General features: G+C 35.1%; 1 protein-coding gene across 1 annotated transcript in view; it reads right to left on the reverse strand.

The window, feature by feature from the left end:
* The window catches only part of LOC308323795 (uncharacterized protein), a 144,653-nt gene that overhangs the window by 63,896 nt on the left and 60,644 nt on the right, over positions 1–20,113 (reverse strand). The gene's annotated exons all lie outside the window — the stretch shown is intronic.

The following is a 20,113-nucleotide window of genomic DNA, read 5'->3' on the forward strand; positions in this document are numbered from 1 at the left end:
AAAAAATTACAAAATGACAAAAACGATGGGTTATAGCCCATGTTTTTTGAATTAAAAAAAAAAAAAGTTAGCCTAGTTTCTCATCATTTTGAACCGTGGGCTATAGCCCATATCGTACGGCATACTATGGCACGCCGTTTTTCATCATTTTTGAGGATTTGAAAAAAATGAAAAATGAAAAAAAACGGTGGGTTATAGCCCATGTTTTTTGAAATTTTGAAAAAAAAAGTTAGCCTCGTTTCTCATCATTTTGGACCGTGGGCTATAGCCCATATCGTACGGCATACTATAGCGCGCAGTTTTTCATCATTTTTGAGGATTTGAAAAAAATGAAAAATGAAAAAAACGGTGGGTTATAGCCCATGTTTTTTGAAATTTTGAAAAAAAAAGTTAGCCTCGTTTCTCATCATTTTGGACCGTGGGCTATAGCCCATATCGTACGGCATACTATAGCGCGCAGTTTTTCATCATTTTTGAAGATTTGAAAAAAATTACAAAATGACAAAAACGATGGGTTATAGCCCATGTTTTTTGAAATTTTGAAAAAAAAAGTTAGCCTAGTTTCTCATCATTTTGAACCATGGGCTATAGCCCATATCGTACGGCATACTATGGCACGCCGTTTTTCATCATTTTTGAGGATTTGAAAAAAATGAAAAAATGAAAAAAACGGTGGGTTATAGCCCATGTTTTTTGAAATTTTGAAAAAAAAAGTTAGCCTCGTTTCTCATCATTTTGGACCGTGGGCTATAGCCCATATCGTACGGCATACTATGGCACGCCGTTTTTCATCATTTTTGAGGATTTGAAAAAAATGAAAAATGAAAAAAACGGTGGGTTATAGCCCATGTTTTTTTAAATTAAAAAAAAAAAGTTAGCCTCGTTTCTCATCATTTTGGACCGTGGGCTATAGCCCATATCGTACGGCATACTATAGCGCGCAGTTTTTCATCATTTTTGAAGATTTGAAAAAAATTACAAAATGACAAAAACGATGGGTTATAGCCCATGTTTTTTGAAATTTTGAAAAAAAAGGTTAGCCTAGTTTCTCATCATTTTGAACCGTGGGCTATAGCCCATATCGTACGGCATACTATGGCACGCCGTTTTTCATCATTTTTGAGGATTTGAAAAAAATGAAAAAATGAAAAAAACGGTGGGTTATAGCCCATGTTTTTTGAAATTTTGAAAAAAAGAAGTTAGCCTCGTTTCTCATCATTTTGAACCGTGGGCTATAGCCCATATCGTACGGCATACTATAGCGTGCAGTTTTTCATCATTTTTGAAGATTTGAAAAAAATTACGAAATGACAAAAACGATGGGTTATAGCCCATGTTTTTTGAAATTTTGAAAAAAAAAGTTAGCCTAGTTTCTCATCATTTTGAACCGTGGGCTATAGCCCATATCGTACGGCATACTATGGCACGCCGTTTTTCATCATTTTTGAGGATTTGAAAAAAATGAAAAAATGAAAAAAACGGTGGGTTATAGCCCATGTTTTTTGAAATTTTGAAAAAAAAAGTTAGCCTCGTTTCTCATCATTTTGAACCGTGGGCTATAGCCCATATCGTACGGCATACTATGGCACGCCGTTTTTCATCATTTTTGAGGATTTGAAAAAAATGAAAAATGAAAAAAACGGTGGGTTATAGCCCATGTTTTTTGAAATTTTGGAAAAAAAAGTTAGCCTCGTTTCTCATCATTTTGGACCGTGGGCTATAGCCCATATCGTACGGCATACTATAGCGCGCAGTTTTTCATCATTTTTGAAGATTTGAAAAAAATTACAAAATGACAAAAACGATGGGTTATAGCCCATGTTTTTTGAAATTTTGAAAAAAAAAGTTAGCCTAGTATCTCATCATTTTGGACCGTGGGCTATAGCCCATATCGTACGGCATACTATGGCACGCCGTTTTTCATAATTTTTGAGGATTTGAAAAAAATGAAAAATGAAAAAAACGGTGGGTTATAGCCCATGTTTTTTGAAATTTAAAAAAAAAAGTTAGCCTCGTTTCTCATCATTTTGGACCGTGGGCTATAGCCCATATCGTACGGCATACTATAGCGCGCCGTTTTTCATCATTTTTGAGGATTTGAAAAAAATGAAAAAATGAAAAAAACGGTGGGTTATAGCCCATGTTTTTTGAAATTTTGAAAAAAAAAGTTAGCCTCGTTTCTCATCATTTTGAACCGTGGGCTATAGCCCATATCGTACGGCATACTATGGCACGCCGTTTTTCATCATTTTTGAGGATTTGAAAAAAATGAAAAAATGAAAAAAACGGTGGGTTATAGCCCATGTTTTTTGAAATTTTGAAAAAAAAAGTTAGCCTCGTTTCTCATCATTTTGGACCGTGGGCTATAGCCCATATCGTACGGCATACTATGGCACGCCGTTTTTCATCATTTTTGAGGATTTGAAAAAAATGAAAAATGAAAAAAACGGTGGGTTATAACCCATGTTTTTTGAAATTTTGAAAAAAAAAGTTAGCCTCGTTTCTCATCATTTTGGACCGTGGGCTATAGCCCATATCGTACGGCATACTATAGCGCGCAGTTTTTCATCATTTTTGAAGATTTGAAAAAAATTACAAAATGACAAAAACGATGGGTTATAGCCCATGTTTTTTGAAATTTTGAAAATAAAAGTTAGCCTCGTTTCTCATCATTTTGGACCGTGGGCTATAGCCCATATCGTACGGCATACTATGGCACGCCGTTTTTCATAATTTTTGAGGATTTGAAAAAAATGAAAAATGAAAAAAACGGTGGGTTATAGCCCATGTTTTTTGAAATTTTGAAAAAAAAAGTTAGCCTCGTTTCTCATCATTTTGGACCGTGGGCTATAGCCCATATCGTACGGCATACTATAGCGCGCAGTTTTTCATCATTTTTGAAGATTTGAAAAAAATTACAAAATGACAAAAACGATGGGTTATAGCCCATGTTTTTTGAAATTTTGAAAAAAAAAGTTAGCCTAGTTTCTCATCATTTTGAACCGTGGGCTATAGCCCATATCGTACGGCATACTATGGCACACCGTTTTTCATCATTTTTGAGGATTTGAAAAAAATGAAAAAATGAAAAAAACGGTGGGTTATAGCCCATGTTTTTTGAAATTTTGAAAAAAAAGTTAGCCTTGTTTCTCATCATTTTGGACTGTGGGCTAGAGCCCATATCGTACGGCATACTATGGCACGCCGTTTTTCATAATTTTTGAGGATTTGAAAAAAATGAAAAAAACGGTGGGTTATAGCCCATGTTTTTTGAAATTTTGAAAAAAAAAGTTATCCTCGTTTCTCATCATTTTGGACCATGGGCTATAGCCCATATCGTACGGCATACTATGGCACGCCGTTTTTCATCATTTTTGAGGATTTGAAAAAAATGAAAAAAACGGTGGGTTATAGCCCATGTTTTTTGAAATTTTGAAAAAAAAAGTTAGCCTCGTTTCTCATCATTTTGAACCGTGGGCTATAGCCCATATCGTACGGCATACTATGGCACGCCGTTTTTCATCATTTTTGAGGATTTGAAAAAAATGAAAAAATGAAAAAAACGGTGGGTTATAGCCCATGTTTTTTGAAATTTTGAAAAAAAAAGTTAGCCTCGTTTCTCATCATTTTGGACCGTGGGCTATAGCCCATATCGTACGGCATACTATGGCACGCCGTTTTTCATCATTTTTGAGGATTTGAAAAAAATGAAAAATGAAAAAAACGGTGGGTTATAGCCCATGTTTTTTGAAATTTTGAAAAAAAAAGTTAGCCTCGTTTCTCATCATTTTGGACCGTGGGCTATAGCCCATATCGTACGGCATACTATGGCACGCCGTTTTTCATAATTTTTGAGGATTTGAAAAAAATGAAAAAAACGGTGGGTTATAGCCCATGTTTTTTGAAATTTTGAAAAAAAAAGTTATCCTCGTTTCTCATCATTTTGGACCATGGGCTATAGCCCATATCGTACGGCATACTATGGCACGCCGTTTTTCATCATTTTTGAGGATTTGAAAAAAATGAAAAAAACGGTGGGTTATAGCCCATGTTTTTTGAAATTTTGAAAAAAAAAGTTAGCCTCGTTTCTCATCATTTTGAACCGTGGGCTATAGCCCATATCGTACGGCATACTATGGCACGCCGTTTTTCATCATTTTTGAGGATTTGAAAAAAATGAAAAAATGAAAAAAACGGTGGGTTATAGCCCATGTTTTTTGAAATTTTGAAAAAAAAAGTTAGCCTCGTTTCTCATCATTTTGGACCGTGGGCTATAGCCCATATCGTACGGCATACTATGGCACGCCGTTTTTCATCATTTTTGAGGATTTGAAAAAAATGAAAAATGAAAAAAACGGTGGGTTATAGCCCATGTTTTTTGAAATTTTGAAAAAAAAAGTTAGCCTCGTTTCTCATCATTTTGGACCGTGGGCTATAGCCCATATCGTACGGCATACTATAGCGCGCAGTTTTTCATCATTTTTGAAGATTTGAAAAAAATTACAAAATGACAAAATGATGGGTTATAGCCCATGTTTTTTGAAATTTTGAAAATAAAAGTTAGCCTCGTTTCTCATCATTTTGGACCGTGGGCTATAGCCCATATCGTACGGCATACTATGGCACGCCGTTTTTCATAATTTTTGAGGATTTGAAAAAAATGAAAAATGAAAAAAACGGTGGGTTATAGCCCATGTTTTTTGAAATTTTGAAAAAAAAAGTTAGCCTCGTTTCTCATCATTTTGGACCGTGGGCTATAGCCCATATCGTACGGCATACTATAGCGCGCAGTTTTTCATCATTTTTGAAGATTTGAAAAAAATTACAAAATGACAAAAACGATGGGTTATAGCCCATGTTTTTTGAAATTTTGAAAAAAAAAGTTAGCCTAGTTTCTCATCATTTTGAACCGTGGGCTATAGCCCATATCGTACGGCATACTATGGCACGCCGTTTTTCATCATTTTTGAGGATTTGAAAAAAATGAAAAAATGAAAAAAACGGTGGGTTATAGCCCATGTTTTTTGAAATTTTGAAAAAAAAGTTAGCCTTGTTTCTCATCATTTTGGACTGTGGGTTATAGCCCATATCGTACGGCATACTATGGCACGCCGTTTTTCATAGTTTTTGAGGATTTGAAAAAAATGAAAAATGAAAAAAACGGTGGGTTATAGCCCATGTTTTTTGAAATTTTGAAAAAAAAAGTTAGCCTCGTTTCTCATCATTTTGGACCGTGGGCTATAGCCCATATCGTACGGCATACTATGGCACGCCGTTTTTCATAATTTTTGAGGATTTGAAAAAAATGAAAAAAACGGTGGGTTATAGCCCATGTTTTTTGAAATTTTGAAAAAAAAAGTTATCCTCGTTTCTCATCATTTTGGACCATGGGCTATAGCCCATATCGTACGGCATACTATGGCACGCCGTTTTTCATCATTTTTGAGGATTTGAAAAAAATGAAAAAAACGGTGGGTTATAGCCCATGTTTTTTGAAATTTTGAAAAAAAAAGTTAGCCTAGTTTCTCATCATTTTGAACCGTGGGCTATAGCCCATATCGTACGGCATACTATGGCACGCCGTTTTTCATCATTTTTGAGGATTTGAAAAAAATGAAAAAATGAAAAAAACGGTGGGTTATAGCCCATGTTTTTTGAAATTTTGAAAAAAAAAGTTAGCCTCGTTTCTCATCATTTTGAACCGTGGGCTATAGCCCATATCGTACGGCATACTATGGCACGCCGTTTTTCATCATTTTTGAGGATTTGAAAAAAATGAAAAAAACGGTGGGTTATAGCCCATGTTTTTTGAAATTTTGAAAAAAAAAGTTAGCCTCGTTTCTCATCATTTTGGACTGTGGGCTATAGCCCATATCGTACGGCATACTATGGCACGCCGTTTTTCATCATTTTTGAGGATTTGAAAAAAATGAAAAAATGAAAAAAACGGTGGGTTATAGCCCATGTTTTTTGAAATTTTGAAAAAAAAAGTTAGCCTCGTTTCTCATCATTTTGAACCGTGGGCTATAGCCCATATCGTACGGCATACTATGGCACGCCGTTTTTCATCATTTTTGAGGATTTGAAAAAAATGAAAAAAACGGTGGGTTATAGCCCATGTTTTTTGAAATTTTGAAAAAAAAAGTTAGCCTCGTTTCTCATCATTTTGGACTGTGGGCTATAGCCCATATCGTACGGCATACTATGGCACGCCGTTTTTCATCATTTTTGAGGATTTGAAAAAAATGAAAAAATGAAAAAAACGGTGGGTTATAGCCCATGTTTTTTGAAATTTTGAAAAAAAAAGTTAGCCTCGTTTCTCATCATTTTGAACCGTGGGCTATAGCCCATATCGTACGGCATACTATGGCACGCCGTTTTTCATCATTTTTGAGGATTTGAAAAAAATGAAAAAAACGGTGGGTTATAGCCCATGTTTTTTGAAATTTTGAAAAAAAAAGTTAGCCTCGTTTCTCATCATTTTGGACTGTGGGCTATAGCCCATATCATACGGCATACTATGGCACGCCGTTTTTCATCATTTTTGAGGATTTGAAAAAAATGAAAAATGAAAAAAACGGTGGGTTATAGCCCATGTTTTTTGAAATTTTGAAAAAAAAAGTTAGCCTCGTTTCTCATCATTTTGGACCGTGGGCTATAGCCCATATCGTACGGCATACTATGGCACGCCGTTTTTCATCATTTTTGAGGATTTGAAAAAAATGAAAAAATAAAAAAAACGGTGGGTTATAGCCCATGTTTTTTGAAATTTTGAAAAAAAAAGTTAGCCTCGTTTCTCATCATTTTGGACCGTGGGCTATAGCCCATATCGTACGGCATACTATGGCACGCCGTTTTTCATCATTTTTGAGGATTTGAAAAAAATGAAAAATGAAAAAAACGGTGGGTTATAGCCCATGTTTTTTGAAATTTTGAAAAAAAAAGTTAGCCTCGTTTCTCATCATTTTGGACCGTGGGCTATAGCCCATATCGTACGGCATACTATAGCGCGCAGTTTTTCATCATTTTTGAAGATTTGAAAAAAATTACAAAATGACAAAAACGATGGGTTATAGCCCATGTTTTTTGAAATTTTGAAAAAAAAAGTTAGCCTAGTTTCTCATCATTTTGAACCGTGGGCTATAGCCCATATCGTACGGCATACTATGGCACGCCGTTTTTGATCATTTTTGAGGATTTGAAAAAAATGAAAAAATGAAAAAAACAGTGGGTTATAGCCCATGTTTTTTGAAATTTTGGAAAAAAAGGTTAGCCTAGTTTCTCATCATTTTGAACCGTGGGCTATAGCCCATATCGTACGGCATACTATGGCACGCCGTTTTTCATCATTTTTGAGGATTTGGAAAAAATAAAAAAAACGGTGGGTTATAGCCCATGTTTTTTGAAATTTTGAAAAAAAAAGTTAGCCTCGTTTCTCATCATTTTGAACCGTGGGCTATAGCCCATATCGTACGGCATACTATGGCACGCCGTTTTTCATCATTTTTGAGGATTTGAAAAAAATGAAAAAATGAAAAAAACGGTGGGTTATAGCCCATGTTTTTTGAAATTTTGAAAAAAAAAGTTAGCCTCGTTTCTCATCATTTTGGACCGTGGCCTATAGCCCATATCGTACGGCATACTATGGCACGCCGTTTTTCATAATTTTTGAGGATTTGAAAAAAATGAAAAATGAAAAAAACGGTGGGTTATAGCCCATGTTTTTTGAAAATTTGAAAAAAAAAGTTAGCCTCGTTTCTCATCATTTTGGACCGTGGGCTATAGCCCATATCGTACGGCATACTATGGCACGCCGTTTTTCATAATTTTTGAGGATTTGAAAAAAATGAAAAAAACGGTGGGTTATAGCCCATGTTTTTTGAAATTTTGAAAAAAAAAGTTATCCTCGTTTCTCATCATTTTGGACCATGGGCTATAGCCCATATCGTACGGCATACTATGGCACGCCGTTTTTCATCATTTTTGAGGATTTGAAAAAAATGAAAAAAACGGTGGGTTATAGCCCATGTTTTTTGAAATTTTGAAAAAAAAAGTTAGCCTAGTTTCTCATCATTTTGAACCGTGGGCTATAACCCATATCGTACGGCATACTATGGCACGCCGTTTTTCATCATTTTTGAGGATTTGAAAAAAATGAAAAAATGAAAAAAACGGTGGGTTATAGCCCATGTTTTTTGAAATTTTGAAAAAAAAAGTTAGCCTCGTTTCTCATCATTTTGAACCGTGGGCTATAGCCCATATCGTACGGCATACTATGGCACGCCGTTTTTCATCATTTTTGAGGATTTGAAAAAAATGAAAAAAACGGTGGGTTATAGCCCATGTTTTTTGAAATTTTGAAAAAAAAAGTTAGCCTCGTTTCTCATCATTTTGGACTGTGGGCTATAGCCCATATCGTACGGCATACTATGGCACGCCGTTTTTCATCATTTTTGAGGATTTGAAAAAAATGAAAAAATGAAAAAAACGGTGGGTTATAGCCCATGTTTTTTGAAATTTTGAAAAAAAAAGTTAGCCTCGTTTCTCATCATTTTGGACCGTGGGCTATAGCCCATATCGTACGGCATACTATGGCACGCCGTTTTTCATCATTTTTGAGGATTTGAAAAAAATGAAAAATGAAAAAAACGGTGGGTTATAGCCCATGTTTTTTGAAATTTTGAAAAAAAAAGTTAGCCTCGTTTCTCATCATTTTGGACCGTGGGCTATAGCCCATATCGTACGGCATACTATGGCACGCCGTTTTTCATCATTTTTGAGGATTTGAAAAAAATGAAAAAATGAAAAAAACGGTGGGTTATAGCCCATGTTTTTTGAAATTTTGAAAAAAAAAGTTAGCCTCGTTTCTCATCATTTTGGACCGTGGGCTATAGCCCATATCGTACGGCATACTATGGCACGCCGTATTTCATCATTTTTGAGGATTTGAAAAAAATGAAAAATGAAAAAAACGGTGGGTTATAGCCCATGTTTTTTGAAATTTTGAAAAAAAAAGTTAGCCTCGTTTCTCATCATTTTGGACCGTGGGCTATAGCCCATATCGTACGGCATACTATAGCGCGCAGTTTTTCATCATTTTTGAAGATTTGAAAAAAATTACAAAATGACAAAAACGATGGGTTATAGCCCATGTTTTTTGAAATTTTGGAAAAAAAAGTTAGCCTAGTTTCTCATCATTTTGAACCGTGGGCTATAGCCCATATCGTACGGCATACTATGGCACGCCGTTTTTCATCATTTTTGAGGATTTGAAAAAAATGAAAAAATGAAAAAAACGGTGGGTTATAGCCCATGTTTTTTGAAATTTTGAAAAAAAAAGTTAGCCTCGTTTCTCATCATTTTGGACCGTGGGCTATAGCCCATATCGTACGGCATACTATGGCACGCCGTTTTTCATCATTTTTGAGGATTTGAAAAAAATGAAAAATGAAAAAAACGGTGGGTTATAGCCCATGTTTTTTGAAATTTTGAAAAAAAAAGTTAGCCTCGTTTCTCATCATTTTGAACCGTGGGCTATAGCCCATATCGTACGGCATACTATGGCACGCCGTTTTTCATCATTTTTGAGGATTTGAAAAAAATGAAAAAATGTAAAAAACGGTGGGTTATAGCCCATGTTTTTTGAAATTTTGGAAAAAAAAGTTAGCCTCGTTTCTCATCATTTTGAACCGTGGGCTATAGCCCATATCGTACGGCATACTATAGCGCGCAGTTTTTCATCATTTTTGAAGATTTTAAAAAAATTACGAAATGACAAAAACGATGGGTTATAGCCCATGTTTTTTGAAATTTTGAAAAAAAAAGTTAGCCTAGTTTCTCATCATTTTGAACCGTGGGCTATAGCCCATATCGTACGGCATACTATGGCACGCCGTTTTTCATCATTTTTGAGGATTTGAAAAAAATGAAAAAATGAAAAAAACGGTGGGTTATAGCCCATGTTTTTTGAAATTTTGAAAAAAAAAGTTAGCCTCGTTTCTCATCATTTTGAACCGTGGGCTATAGCCCATATCGTACGGCATACTATGGCACGCCGTTTTTCATCATTTTTGAGGATTTGAAAAAAATGAAAAAATGAAAAAAACGGTGGGTTATAGCCCATGTTTTTTGAAATTTTGAAAAAAAAAGTTAGCCTCGTTTCTCATCATTTTGGACCGTGGGCTATAGCCCATATCGTACGGCATACTATGGCACGCCGTTTTTCATCATTTTTGAGGATTTGAAAAAAATGAAAAATGAAAAAAACGGTGGGTTATAGCCCATGTTTTTTGAAATTTTGAAAAAAAAAGTTAGCCTCGTTTCTCATCATTTTGGACCGTGGGCTATAGCCCATATCGTACGGCATACTATAGCGCGCAGTTTTTCATCATTTTTGAAGATTTGAAAAAAATTACAAAATGACAAAAACGATGGGTTATAGCCCATGTTTTTTGAAATTTTGAAAAAAAAAGTTAGCCTAGTTTCTCATCATTTTGAACCGTGGGCTATAGCCCATATCGTACGGCATACTATAGCGCGCAGTTTTTCATCATTTTTGAAGATTTGAAAAAAATTACGAAATGACAAAAACGATGGGTTATAGCCCATGTTTTTTGAAATTTTGAAAAAAAAAGTTAGCCTAGTTTCTCATCATTTTGAACCGTGGGCTATAGCCCATATCGTACGGCATACTATGGCACGCCGTTTTTCATCATTTTTGAGGATTTGAAAAAAATGAAAAAATGAAAAAAACGGTGGGTTATAGCCCATGTTTTTTGAAATTTTGAAAAAAAAAGTTAGCCTCGTTTCTCATCATTTTGAACCGTGGGCTATAGCCCATATCGTACGGCATACTATGGCACGCCGTTTTTCATCATTTTTGAGGATTTGAAAAAAATGAAAAATGAAAAAAAACGGTGGGTTATAGCCCATGTTTTTTGAAATTTTGAAAAAAAAAGTTAGCCTCGTTTCTCATCATTTTGGACCGTGGGCTATAGCCCATATCGTACGGCATACTATAGCGCGCAGTTTTTCATCATTTTTGAAGATTTGAAAAAAATTACAAAATGACAAAAACGATGGGTTATAGCCCATGTTTTTTGAAATTTTGAAAAAAAAAGTTAGCCTAGTTTCTCATCATTTTGAACCGTGGGCTATAGCCCATATCGTACGGCATACTATAGCGCGCAGTTTTTCATCATTTTTGAAGATTTGAAAAAAATTACGAAATGACAAAAACGATGGGTTATAGCCCATGTTTTTTGAAATTTTGAAAAAAAAAGTTAGCCTAGTTTCTCATCATTTTGAACCGTGGGCTATAGCCCATATCGTACGGCATACTATGGCACGCCGTTTTTCATCATTTTTGAGGATTTGAAAAAAATGAAAAAATGAAAAAAACGGTGGGTTATAGCCCATGTTTTTTGAAATTTTGAAAAAAAAAGTTAGCCTCGTTTCTCATCATTTTGAACCGTGGGCTATAGCCCATATCGTACGGCATACTATGGCACGCCGTTTTTCATCATTTTTGAGGATTTGAAAAAAATGAAAAAAACGGTGGGTTATAGCCCATGTTTTTTGAAATTTTGAAAAAAAAAGTTAGCCTCGTTTCTCATCATTTTGGACCGTGGGCTATAGCCCATATCGTACGGCATACTATGGCACGCCGTTTTTCATCATTTTTGAGGATTTGAAAAAAATGAAAAAATGAAAAAAACGGGGGGTTATAGCCCATGTTTTTTGAAATTTTGAAAAAAAAAGTTAGCCTCGTTTCTCATCATTTTGGACCGTGGGCTATAGCCCATATCGTACGGCATACTATGGCACGCCGTTTTTCATCATTTTTGAGGATTTGAAAAAAATGAAAAAATGAAAAAAACAGTGGGTTATAGCCCATGTTTTTTGAAATTTTGAAAAAAAAAGTTAGCCTCGTTTCTCATCATTTTGGACCGTGGGCTATAGCCCATATCGTACGGCATACTATAGCGCGCAGTTTTTCATCATTTTTGAGGATTTGAAAAAAATTACAAAATGACAAAAACGATGGGTTATAGCCCATGTTTTTTGAAATTTTGAAAAAAAAAGTTAGCCTAGTTTCTCATCATTTTGAACCGTGGGCTATAGCCCATATCGTACGGCATACTATGGCACGCCGTTTTTCATCATTTTTGAGGATTTGAAAAAAATGAAAAATGAAAAAAACGGTGGGTTATAGCCCATGTTTTTTGAAATTTTGAAAAAAAAAGTTAGCCTCGTTTCTCATCATTTTGAACCGTGGGCTATAGCCCATATCGTACGGCATACTATGGCACGCCGTTTTTCATCATTTTTGAGGATTTGAAAAAAATGAAAAAATGAAAAAAACGGTGGGTTATAGCCCATGTTTTTTGAAATTTTGGAAAAAAAAGTTAGCCTCGTTTCTCATCATTTTGAACCGTGGGCTATAGCCCATATCGTACGGCATACTATAGCGCGCAGTTTTTCATCATTTTTGAAGATTTGAAAAAAATTACGAAATGACAAAAACGATGGGTTATAGCCCATGTTTTTTGAAATTTTGAAAAAAAAAGTTAGCCTAGTTTCTCATCATTTTGAACCGTGGGCTATAGCCCATATCGTACGGCATACTATGGCACGCCGTTTTTCATCATTTTTGAGGATTTGAAAAAAATGAAAAAATGAAAAAAACGGTGGGTTATAGCCCATGTTTTTTGAAATTTTGAAAAAAAAAGTTAGCCTCGTTTCTCATCATTTTGAACCGTGGGCTATAGCCCATATCGTACGGCATACTATGGCACGCCGTTTTTCATCATTTTTGAGGATTTGAAAAAAATGAAAAAATGAAAAAAACGGTGGGTTATAGCCCATGTTTTTTGAAATTTTGAAAAAAAAAGTTAGCCTCGTTTCTCATCATTTTGGACCGTGGGCTATAGCCCATATCGTACGGCATACTATGGCACGCCGTTTTTCATCATTTTTGAGGATTTGAAAAAAATGAAAAATGAAAAAAACGGTGGGTTATAGCCCATGTTTTTTGAAATTTTGAAAAAAAAAGGTAGCCTCGTTTCTCATCATTTTGGACCGTGGGCTATAGCCCATATCGTACGGCATACTATAACGCGCAGTTTTTCATCATTTTTGAAGATTTGAAAAAAATTACAAAATGACAAAAACGATGGGTTATAGCCCATGTTTTTTGAAATTTTGAAAAAAAAAGTTAGCCTAGTTTCTCATCATTTTGAACCGTGGGCTATAGCCCATATCGTACGGCATACTATGGCACGCCGTTTTTCATCATTTTTGAGGATTTGAAAAAAATGAAAAAATGAAAAAAACGGTGGGTTATAGCCCATGTTTTTTGAAATTTTGAAAAAAAAAAGTTAGCCTCGTTTCTCATCATTTTGAACCGTGGGCTATAGCCCATATCGTACGGCATACTATGGCACGCCGTTTTTCATCATTTTTGAGGATTTGAAAAAAATGAAAAAATGAATAAAACGGTGGGTTATAGCCCATGTTTTTTGAAATTTTGAGAAAAAAAAGTTAGCCTCGTTTCTCATCATTTTGGACCGTGGGCTATAGCCCATATCGTACGGCATACTATGGCACGCCGTTTTTCATCATTTTTGAGGATTTGAAAAAAATGAAAAAATGAAAAAAACGGTGGGTTATAGCCCATGTTTTTTGAAATTTTGAAAAAAAAAGTTAGCCTCGTTTCTCATCATTTTGGACCGTGGGCTATAGCCCATATCGTACGGCATACTATGGCACGCCGTTTTTCATCATTTTTGAGGATTTGAAAAAAATGAAAAATGAAAAAAACGGTGGGTTATAGCCCATGTTTTTTGAAATTTTGAAAAAAAAAGTTAGCCTCGTTTCTCATCATTTTGGACCGTGGGCTATAGCCCATATCGTACGGCATACTATGGCACGCCGTTTTTCATCATTTTTGAGGATTTGAAAAAAATGAAAAAATGAAAAAAACGGTGGGTTATAGCCCATGTTTTTTGAAATTTTGAAAAAAAAAGTTAGCCTCGTTTCTCATCATTTTGGACCGTGGGCTATAGCCCATATCGTACGGCATACTATGGCACGCCGTTTTTCATCATTTTTGAGGATTTGAAAAAAATGAAAAATGAAAAAAACGGTGGGTTATAGCCCATGTTTTTTGAAATTTTGAAAAAAAAAGTTAGCCTCGTTTCTCATCATTTTGGACCGTGGGCTATAGCCCATATCGTACGGCATACTATAGCGCGCAGTTTTTCATCATTTTTGAAGATTTGAAAAAAATTACAAAATGACAAAAACGATGGGTTATAGCCCATGTTTTTTGAAATTTTGAAAAAAAAAGTTAGCCTAGTTTCTCATCATTTTGAACCGTGGGCTATAGCCCATATCGTACGGCATACTATGGCACGCCGTTTTTCATCATTTTTGAGGATTTGAAAAAAATGAAAAAATGAAAAAAACAGTGGGTTATAGCCCATGTTTTTTGAAATTTTGAAAAAAAAAGTTAGCCTCGTTTCTCATCATTTTGAACCGTGGGCTATAGCCCATATCGTACGGCATACTATGGCACGCCGTTTTTCATCATTTTTGAGGATTTGAAAAAAATGAAAAAATGAAAAAAACGGTGGGTTATAGCCCATGTTTTTTGAAATTTTGAAAAAAAAAGTTAGCCTAGTTTCTCATCATTTTGAACCGTGGGCTATAGCCCATATCGTACGGCATACTATGGCACGCCGTTTTTCATCATTTTTGAGGATTTAAAAAAAATGAAAAATGAAAAAAACGGTGGGTTATAGCCCATGTTTTTTGAAATTTTGAAAAAAAAAGTTAGCCTCGTTTCTCATCATTTTGAACCGTGGGCTATAGCCCATATCGTACGGCATACTATAGCGCGCAGTTTTTCATCATTTTTGAAGATTTGAAAAAAATTACAAAATGACAAAAATGATGGGTTATAGCCCATGTTTTTTGAAATTTTGAAAAAAAAAGTTAGCCTAGTTTCTCATCATTTTGAACCGTGGGCTATAGCCCATATCGTACGGCATACTATGGCACGCCGTTTTTCATCATTTTTGAGGATTTGAAAAAAATGAAAAAATGAAAAAAACGGTGGGTTATAGCCCATGTTTTTTGAAATTTTGAAAAAAAAAGTTAGCCTCGTTTCTCATCATTTTGAACCGTGGGCTATAGCCCATATCGTACGGCATACTATGGCACGCCGTTTTTCATCATTTTTGAGGATTTGAAAAAAATGAAAAAATGAAAAAAACGGTGGGTTATAGCCCATGTTTTTTGAAATTTTGAAAAAAAAAGTTAGCCTCGTTTCTCATCATTTTGAACCGTGGGCTATATCGTACGGCATACTATAGCGCGCAGTTTTTCATCATTTTTGAAGATTTGAAAAAAATTACGAAATGACAAAAACGATGGGTTATAGCCCATGTTTTTTGAAATTTTGGAAAAAAAAGTTAGCCTAGTTTCTCATCATTTTGAACCGTGGGCTATAGCCCATATCGTACGGCATACTATGGCACGCCGTTTTTCATCATTTTTGAGGATTTGAAAAAAATGAAAAAATGAAAAAAACGGTGGGTTATAGCCCATGTTTTTTGAAATTTTGAAAAAAAAAGTTAGCCTCGTTTCTCATCATTTTGAACCGTGGGCTATAGCCCATATCGTACGGCATACTATGGCACGCCGTTTTTCATCATTTTTGAGGATTTGAAAAAAATGAAAAAATGAAAAAAACGGTGGGTTATAGCCCATGTTTTTTGAAATTTTGAAAAAAAAAGTTAGCCTCGTTTCTCATCATTTTGGACCGTGGGCTATAGCCCATATCGTACGGCATACTATGGCACGCCGTTTTTCATCATTTTTGAGGATTTGAAAAAAATGAAAAATGAAAAAAACGGTGGGTTATAGCCCATGTTTTTTGAAATTTTGAAAAAAAAAGTTAGCCTCGTTTCTCATCATTTTGGACCGTGGGCTATAGCCCATATCGTACGGCATACTATAGCGCGCAGTTTTTCATCATTTTTGAAGATTTGAAAAAAATTACAAAATGACAAAAACGATGGGTTATAGCCCATGTTTTTTGAAATTTTGAAAAAAAAAGTTAGCCTAGTTTCTCATCATTTTGAACCGTGGGCTATAGCCCATATCGTACGGCATACTATGGCACGCCGTTTTTCATCATTTTTGAGGATTTGAAAAAAATGAAAAAATGAAAAAAACGGTGGGTTATAGCCCATGTTTTTTGAAATTTTGAAAAAAAAGGTTAGCCTAGTTTCTCATCATTTTGAACCGTGGGCTATAGCCCATATCGTACGGCATACTATGGCACGCCGTTTTTCATCATTTTTGAGGATTTGAAAAAAATGAAAAAATGAAAAAAACGGTTGGTTATAGCCCATGTTTTTTGAAATTTTGAAAAAAAAAGTTAGCCTCGTTTCTCATCATTTTGGACCGTGGGCTATAGCCCATATCGTACGGCATACTATGGCACGCCGTTTTTCATCATTTTTGAGGATTTGAAAAAAATGAAAAAATGAAAAAAACGGTGGGTTATAGCCCATGTTTTTTGAAATTTTGAAAAAAAAAGTTAGCCTCGTTTCTCATCATTTTGAACCGTGGGCTATAGCCCATATCGTACGGCATACTATGGCACGCCGTTTTTCATCATAATTGAGGATTTGAAAAAAATGAAAAAATGAAAAAAACGGTGGGTTATAGCCCATGTTTTTTGAAATTTTGAAAAAAAAAGTTAGCCTCGTTTCTCATCATTTTGGACCGTGGGCTATAGCCCATATCGTACGGCATACTATGGCACGCCGTTTTTCATCATTTTTGAGGATTTGAAAAAAATGAAAAATGAAAAAAACGGTGGGTTATAGCCCATGTTTTTTGAAATTTTGAAAAAAAAAGTTAGCCTCGTTTCTCATCATTTTGAACCGTGGGCTATAGCCCATATCGTACGGCATACTATGGCACGCCGTTTTTCATCATTTTTGAGGATTTGAAAAAAATGAAAAAATGAAAAAACGGTGGGTTATAGCCCATGTTTTTTGAAATTTTGAAAAAAAAAGTTAGCCTCGTTTTTCATCATTTTGAACCGTGGGCTATAGCCCATATCGTACGGCATACTATGGCACGCCGTTTTTCATCATTTTTGAGGATTTGAAAAAAATGAAAAAATGAAAAAAACGGTGGGTTATAGCCCATGTTTTTTGAAATTTTGAAAAAAAAAGTTAGCCTCGTTTCTCATCATTTTGAACCGTGGGCTATAGCCCATATCGTACGGCATACTATGGCACGCCGTTTTTCATCATTTTTGAGGATTTGAAAAAAATGAAAAAATGAAAAAAACGGTGGGTTATAGCCCATGTTTTTTGAAATTTTGAAAAAAAAAGTTAGCCTCGTTTCTCATCATTTTGGACCGTGGGCTATAGCCCATATCGTACGGCATACTATAGCGCGCAGTTTTTCATCATTTTTGAAGATTTGAAAAAAATTACAAAATGACAAAAACGATGGGTTATAGCCCATGTTTTTTGAAATTTTGAAAAAAAAAGTTAGCCTAGTTTCTCATCATTTTGAACCGTGGGCTATAGCCCATATCGTACGGCATACTATGGCACGCCGTTTTTCATCATTTTTGAGGATTTGAAAAAAATGAAAAAATGAAAAAAACGGTGGGTTATAGCCCATGTTTTTTGAAATTTTGAAAAAAAAAGTTAGCCTCGTTTCTCATCATTTTGAACCGTGGGCTATAGCCCATATCGTACGGCATACTATGGCACGCCGTTTTTCATCATTTTTGAGGATTTGAAAAAAATGAAAAAATGAAAAAACGGTGGGTTATAGCCCATGTTTTTTGAAATTTTGAAAAAAAAAGTTAGCCTCGTTTCTCATCATTTTGAACCGTGGGCTATAGCCCATATCGTACGGCATACTATGGCACGCCGTTTTTCATCATTTTTGAGGATTTGAAAAAAATGAAAAAATGAAAAAAAACGGTGGGTTATAGCCCATGTTTTTTGAAATTTTGAAAAAAAAAGTTAGCCTCGTTTCTCATCATTTTGGACCGTGGGCTATAGCCCATATCGTACGGCATACTATAGCGCGCAGTTTTTCATCATTTTTGAAGATTTGAAAAAAATTACAAAATGACAAAAACGATGGGTTATAGCCCATGTTTTTTGAAATTTTGAAAAAAAAAGTTAGCCTAGTTTCTCATCATTTTGAACCGTGGGCTATAGCCCATATCGTACGGCATACTATGGCACGCCGTTTTTCATCATTTTTGAGGATTTGAAAAAAATGAAAAATGAAAAAAACGGTGGGTTATAGCCCATGTTTTTTGAAATTTTGAAAAAAAAAGTTAGCCTCGTTTCTCATCATTTTGGACGGTGGGCTATAGCCCATATCGTACGGCATACTATAGCGCGCAGTTTTTCATCATTTTTGAAGATTTGAAAAAAATTACAAAATGACAAAAACGATGGGTTATAGGCCATGTTTTTTGAAATTTTGAAAAAAAAAGTTAGCCTAGTTTCTCATCATTTTGAACCGTGGGCTATAGCCCATATCGTACGGCATACTATGGCACGCCGTTTTTCATCATTTTTGAGGATTTGAAAAAAATGAAAAATGAAAAAAACGGTGGGTTATAGCCCATGTTTTTTGAAATTTTGAAAAAAAAAGTTAGCCTCGTTTCTCATCATTTTGGACCGTGGGCTATAGCCCATATCGTACGGCATACTATGGCACGCCGGTTTTCATCATTTTTGAGGATTTGAAAAAAATGAAAAATGAAAAAAACGGTGGGTTATAGCCCATGTTTTTTGAAAATTTGAAAAAAAAAGTTAGCCTCGTTTCTCATCATTTTGGACCGTGGGCTATAGCCCATATCGTACGGCATACTATAGCACGCCGTTTTTCATCATTTTTGAGGATTTGAAAAAAATGAAAAATGAAAAAAACGGTGGGTTATAGCCCATGTTTTTTGAAATTTTGAAAAAAAAAAGTTAGCCTCGTTTCTCATCATTTTGAACCGTGGGCTATAGCCCATATCGTACGGCATACTATGGCACGCCGTTTTTCATCATTTTTGAGGATTTGAAAAAAATGAAAAAATGAAAAAAACGGTGGGTTATAGCCCATGTTTTTTGAAATTTTGAAAAAAGAAGTTAGCCTAGTTTCTCATCATTTTGAACCGTGGGCTATAGCCCATATCGTACGGCATACTATGGCACGCCGTTTTTCATCATTTTTGAGGATTTGGAAAAAATGAAAAATGAAAAAAACGGTGGGTTATAGCCCATGTTTTTTGAAATTTTGAAAAAAAAGTTAGCCTCGTTTCTCATCATTTTGGACCGTGGGCTATAGCCCATATTGTACGGCATACTATGGCACGCCGTTTTTCATCATTTTTGAGGATTTGAAAAAAATGAAAAATAAAAAAAACGGTGGGTTATAGCCCATGTTTTTTGAAATTTTGAAAAAAAAAGTTAGCCTCGTTTCTCATCATTTTGGACCGTGGGCTATAGCCCATATCGTACGGCATACTATAGCGCGCAGTTTTTCATCATTTTTGAAGATTTGAAAAAAATTACAAAATGACAAAAACGATGGGTTATAGCCCATGTTTTTTGAAATTTTGAAAAAAAAAGTTAGCCTAGTTTCTCATCATTTTGAACCGTGGGCTATAGCCCATATCGTACGGCATACTATGGCACGCCGTTTTTCATCATTTTTGAGGATTTGAAAAAAATGAAAAAATGAAAAAAACGGTGGGTTATAGCCCATGTTTTTTGAAATTTTGAAAAAAAAAGTTAGCCTCGTTTCTCATCATTTTGAACCGTGGGCTATAGCCCATATCATACGGCATACTATGGCACGCCGTTTTTCATCATTTTTGAGGATTTGAAAAAAATGAAAAAATGAAAAAAACGGTGGGTTATAGCCCATGTTTTTTGAAATTTTGAAAAAAAAAGTTAGCCTCGTTTCTCATCATTTTGGACCGTGGACTATAGCCCATATCGTACGGCATACTATGGCACGCCGTTTTTCATCATTTTTGAGGATTTGAAAAAAATGAAAAAAT

Source organism: Protomyctophum bolini, assembly GCF_963924005.1.
Source record: "Protomyctophum bolini genome assembly, chromosome: 11".
Lineage (NCBI taxonomy): Eukaryota > Metazoa > Chordata > Actinopteri > Myctophiformes > Myctophidae > Protomyctophum > Protomyctophum bolini.